Genomic DNA, 6,537 nt, shown 5'->3' on the forward strand with positions numbered 1-6,537 from the left:
GAGAAGAATCCATCTAACTAATAACTATGGACCCGAAGGTCTGTGGTAAACTACTCACACATCATCGGAGAGGCTATGGTGTTGATGTAGAAGCCCTCCATGATCGATTCCCCCTCCGGCGGAGCTCCGGAGAAGGCCCCAAGATGGGATCTCTTGCGTACAGAAGGTTGCGGTAGTGGAAATAGGGTTTCGTGGTGCTCTCGGATGTTTTTGGGGTATATGAGAATATATAGGCGAAAGAAGTCGGTCAGGGGAGCCACAAGGGGCCCACGAGGGTGGGGGCGTGCCTCCCTGCCTCGTGGCCTCCTTGATGCTTCCTTGATGTCCACTCCAAGTGTGCTGAATTGCGTTTGTTCCAAAAATCACTCTCCCGAAGGTTTCATTCCGTTTGGATTCCATTTGATATTCCTTTTCTGGGAAACACTGAAATAGGCAAAAAAACAGGAATTTGCACTGGGCCTTTGGTTAGTAGGTTAGTCCCAAAAATAATATAAAAGTGTATAATAGGGCCCATTAAATATCCAAAACATATAATATAATAGCATGGAACAATAAAAAAATATAGATACGTTGGAGACGTATCAAGCATCCCCAAGCTTAATTCCTGCTCGTCCTCGAGTAGGTAAATGATAAAAACAGAATTTTTGATGTGGAATGCTACCTAGCATAATTCTCAATGTAATTTTCTTTATTGTGGCATGAATGTTCACATCCAAAAGATTCAAGACAAAAGTTTAATATTGACATAAAAATAATTATACTTCAAGCATACTAACAAAGCAATCATGTCTTCTCAAAATAACATGGCCAAAGAAATTTATCCCTACAAAATCATATAGTCTGGGTATGCTTTATCTTCACCACACAAAGTATTTAAATCATGCACAACCCCGATGACAGGCCAAGCAATTGTGTCATACTTTTGATGTTCTCAAACTTTTTCTCACGCAATATATGAGCGTCAGCCATGAACATAGCACTATAGGTGGAATAGAATGGTGGTTGTGGAGAAGACAAAACGAGAAGTTAGTCTCACATCAAATAGGCGTATCAACGGGCTATGAAGATGCCCATCAATAGATATCAATGTGAGTGAGTAGGGATTGCCATGCAACGGATGCACTAGAGCTATAAGTGTATGAATGCTCAACAAGAAACTAAGTGGGTGTGCATCCAACTTGCTTGCTCACGAAGACCTAGGGCATTTTGAGGAAGCCCATCATTGGAATATACAAGCCAAGTTCTATAATGTAAAATTCCCACTAGTATATGAAAGTAACAACGTAGGAGACTCTCTATCATGAAGATCGTGGTGCTACTTTGAAGCACAAGTGTGGTAAAAGGATAGTAGCATTGTCCCTTCTCTCTTTTTCTCACTTTTTTTCTTCTCTTTGCTTTTGGGCCTTCCTTTTTTATGGCCTTTCTCTTTTTTTGTCCGGAGTCTCATCCCGACTTGTGTGGGAATAATAGTCTCCATCATCCTTTCCTCACTTGGGACAATGCTCTAATAATGATGATCATCACACTTTTATTTACTTACAACTCAAAAATTACAACTCGATACTAGAACAAAATATGACTCTATGTGAATGCCTCCGGCGGTGTACCAGGATGTGCAATGAATCAAGAGTGACATGTATGATGGAATTATGAAAGGTGGCTTTGCCACAAATACGATGTCAACTACATGATCATGCAAAGCAATATGACAATGATGAAGCGTGTCAAAATAAACGGAACGGTGGTACGTTGCATGGCAATATATCTCGGAGTGGCTATGGAAATGCCATAATAGGTAGGTATGGTGGTTGTTTTAAGGAAGGCATAAGGTGGGTGTATGGTACCGGCGAAAGTTGCACAATACTAGAGAGGCTAGCAATGGTGGAAGGGTGAGAGTGTGTATAATCCATGGACTCAACATTAGTCATAAGAACTCACATACTTATTGAAAAAATCTATTAGTTATTGAAACAAAGTACTAATGGCATGCTCCTAGGGGGATAGATTGGTAGGAAAAGACCATCGCTCGTCCCCGACCGCCACTCATAAGGAAGACAATCAATAAATAAGTCATGCTCTGACTTCATTACATAACGGTTCACCATACGTGCATGCTACGGGAATCACAAACTTGAACACAAGTATTTCTCAAATTTACAACTACTCAACTAGCATGACTCTAGAACCACCATCTTTATATCTCAAAACAATCATCAAGTATCAAACTTCTCATAGTATTCAATGCACTTTTTATGATAGTTTTTATTATACCCATCTTGGATGCCTATTATATTAGGACTAATTTTATAGCCAAATCAAATAACCATGCTGTTCTATAAGACTCTCAAAATAATATAAGTGAATCATGAGATATAAATAATTTCTATAAAATAAAACCACCACCGTGCTATAAAAAGATATAAGTGAAGCACTAGAGCAAAATTATCTAGCTCAAAAGATATAAGTGAAGCACATAGAGTATTCTAATAAATTCCGATTCATCTGTGTCTCCCCCAAAAGGTGTGTACAGCAAGGATGATTGTGGTAAACTAAAAATCATAGACTAAAATCATACAAGACGCTCAAAGCAAAACACATATCATGTGGTGAATAAAAATATGGCCTCAAGTAAAATTACCGATAGACGAAGACGAAAGAGGGGATGCCTTCCTGGGCACCCCCAAGCTTAGGCTTTTGGTTGTACTTGAATTTTACCTTGGGGTGCCATGGGCATCCCCAATCTTAGGCTCTTGCCACTCATTATTCCATAATCCATCAAATCTTTACCCAAAACTTGAAAACTTCCCAACACAAAACTCAACAGAAAATCTCATGAGCTCCATTAGTATAAGAAAACAAACCACCACTTAAGGTATTGTAATGAACTCATTCTTCATTTATATTGGTGTTAAACCTACTGTATTCCACCTTTTCATACCCCCCGATACTAGCCATAGATTCATCAAAATAAGCAAACAACACACGAAAAACAGAATCTGTCAAAAACAGAACAGTCTGTAGTAATCTGTAGGTTTCGAATACTTCTGTAACCACCAAAATTCTGAAATAAATTGGTGGACGTGAGGAATTTGTCTATTAATCATATGCAAAAAGAATCAACCTAATCACACTCTCCAGTAAAAATGGAAGCAAATCTCGTGAGCGCTAAAGTTTCTGTTTTTTACAGCAAGATCGCAAAAACTTCCCCCAAGTCTTCCCAAAGGTTCTACTTGGCACAAACACTAATTAAAAGCATAAAACCACATATAAACAGAATCTAGATGAATTATTTATTACTAAACAGGAACAAAAAACAAGAAACAAAAATGAAATTGGGTTGCCTCCCAACAAGCGCTATCGTTTAACGCCCCTAGCTAGGAATAAAAACAAGAATAGATCTAGGTATTGTCATGATAATGATAAGGTAAATCGTGAAAACTCATCTCATAATCCCTACGTTCAGCAGCAAGCTTTCTTTGTGGCAAGCAAAAGTAATCAAAAGGGCTAAATTTAATGGGACAAAAGTCCCCAAGATCAAGCTCGGGAGGTATTGGTTCCTCCTTGGGCCCCTCATATTGCACAACCAATTCATCATTATAAGCATACTTTTGGCAAAAAGTCATGAGCCTTTGTTCAAGGGAAAAACCCAACCCATTGTTTTGGATAGCAAAATTATCATTAAGTTCAGAAATCCTATCAACAAGAACATCGGTAGGAACCTTCTTTCTAAGGTTTTCGTTAAAAGCAACATGATCTAACGATCGTAAGCGCATTATGTCCTCTTGATAAAAAAGGATTGCTTCTATGGGAGGATGGCCGGTATCCACCCTATAATGCACAAAAAATTCATTGGCCTCTTTTACTATAAATCTGAACTCAATATTAGAAAATTATAGAAAGATCCTCTGTATGCAAGGATGCATATGGATGAATTGTCTTTCAAGTTCAACAACAAGCAATGATATCCTCTGTATACGTCCACAATACTACTAGTTTTATGAAGAATAGACCCGCTCATGGTGGGCAAAGCACCGACACAAGTAAAGAAATCTTGAATAACTCCTTTTCCAATAATATTACCACTACCAATCCAAAAAAATTTAGTGTGTAAAATAGTGGGTTCTTCATGAGGATCAACAAAAGTATCAAAGTTTTCCATGTTATTACCACTATCCTTATCAATGATAACCTCCCCAATTTTAGACATGATGGCAGCAAGAGGCAAGCAAAAAGAGGCGAATGGAAAAGAGGACGAATAAAATGGCAAGGGCGAAGTGGGGAGAGGAAAACGAGAGGCAAATGGCAAATAATGTAATGCGAGGGATAAGAGTTTGTGATGGGTACTTGGTATGTCTTGACTTGGCGTACATCACCCCGGCAACGGCGCGAGAAATCCTTCTTGCTACCTCGCACCTACTAAAACAAATAAGAACCTTGCAACCAATGCGGTAAAGGGGTTGTCAATCCCTTCACGGCCACTTACAAAAGTGAGATCTGATAGAGATAATAAGATAAATATTTTTGGTATTTTTATGATATAGATTGAAAGTAAAGATTGAAAAGTAAAATAGATTGGAAACTTATATGATAGAAAATAGACGCGGGGGCCATAAGTTTCACTAGCGGCTTCTCTCAAGATAGCATAAGTATTACGGTGGGTAAACAAATTACTGTTGAGCAATTGATAGAAAAGTGCATAATTATGAGAATATCTAGGTATTATCATGTATATAGGCATCACGTCCGCGACAAGTAGACCGAAACGATTCTGCATCTACTACTATTACTCAACTGTAACGCCCCGTGACCGATGTGCCAGGTGTCTTCCAGTTATTCGCTGTTGTTGTCTTGTCTTTGCTTGCGTGTCATGCATTGCATATCATGTCATCATGTGAATTTCTTTTGCATACGATGTTCGTCTCATGCATCTGAGCATTTCCCCGTTGTCCGTTTTGCAATCCGGCGCTCCTATGTCACCCGGTGCCCCTTTCTACCTCTTTCCGTGTGCGGGTGTTAAACGTTCTCGGATTGGACCGAGACTTGTCATGCGGCCTTGGTTTACTACCGGTAGACCGCCTGTCAAGTTTTGTGCCATTTGGACTTCGTTTGATACTCCAAGGGTTAACCAAGGGACCGAAAAGGCCTCGTGGTGTTGCAGCCCAACACCCTTCCAAAGTGGCCCAAAACCCACCTAAGACCTCTCCATCATCTCGGTCGTTCGATCACGATCGCGTGGCCACAAACCGCACCTCATTTGGACTCTCCTAGCTCCCTCTACCTATAAACATGTGATCCCCTCCCCAAAATTCGCGGTCTAACCCTAGTCTCCCTCTTCCTCGCGCCACCGGACAATTTTCCCCGCCGCCGGACATGTCCGCTGCCTCCGCCACCTCACTCCGGCGAATCAGCTTCCGCCACGTCGCCACCGCCGCCTCCTTCCTCTAGTCAGGCGCCGCCACCTGGCCCGTACCGCCGCCTCTCCCATGCGGGCCCGGGAGGCCCAGATCCGGCCCCCCCCGGCCTGGTGCACTGCGCCGCCGCCTGGACGCCCGAGCCGCCGCCCGGGCCCGCGCGCCTTCGCCGCCGGCTGCCGCGCGCCACCGCGCCGCCATCTCCGCCTCCGCTGCCGCCAGATGCGCCCCGCCGCCGCCGCGAGACGCGCCCCGCCTCCGCCAACCATCGCCGGCGCCGCGCCGCCGGTCGCAGCAGCACGCCGCGCGCCCCCCGCGCCATTCACCGTGCCCTGCCGCCTCCGTTTGCCGGCGTCGTCCGCCGCTGCTTCGTCGGCATCGTCCACCGCACCTCGCCGGAGTCCGCACCGCTCGCCGTAACCCGCGCCGACCTCGCCGGCGTCTTCCTCCGCTCCGGCCAGATCCGATCCAGGGAGTGGGATGAGATCCACCACTCCCTCGATCCAAACGTCTTCGTCCCGATCCGGAACCACCATGTCCTGGATCTCCTCGTCCGCCTGTTGACTTTTCCCGGAGAGGTCCAAATTTCTTCCAAGTCCCCAGATCTGCTATGTTTTTATGCAATCTTCATTGCATCGTAACTCTGCATCCGTAGCTCCGATTTGGGTGTGTAGCATATCAAAATGTTCATCTCAACGAGTACATCATTTCATCTCATTGCATCATTTTCATTTGAGCTCATCTTGACGCCCAAAATATTGTTGGAAGAGGGCTATGTGAGTATTTTGTCAGATCTGTTTCAGCAAATGGCATTTTGTCATTTTTGCCATGATTAATGTGTGCATGATATGATCCTGAGGTCTACATGTGTTTTGCTATATGCCATGCCATCTTTACCGTGGTGCTTACCATGTATTTTTGTGATATTTGTGGTGACTAGCACAAGATTGCAAAGTAGCGTAATCGGTAATGCTGATTTCAGGGACTTAGAATTTCACTAAGTCCTTGTCCTGATTTTGTCGTTATGCCATATGTTCATGTTGTTTCCTAGTGATTCGTGCCTCTTTTGAGGATGATCAGTCAGGATGTTTTGTTAACATTGTGGTGCTCTATCCGTCCATGTCTT

The sequence above is a fragment of the Triticum dicoccoides genome, chromosome 7A (genome assembly GCF_002162155.2).
Source record: "Triticum dicoccoides isolate Atlit2015 ecotype Zavitan chromosome 7A, WEW_v2.0, whole genome shotgun sequence".
Lineage (NCBI taxonomy): Eukaryota > Viridiplantae > Streptophyta > Magnoliopsida > Poales > Poaceae > Triticum > Triticum dicoccoides.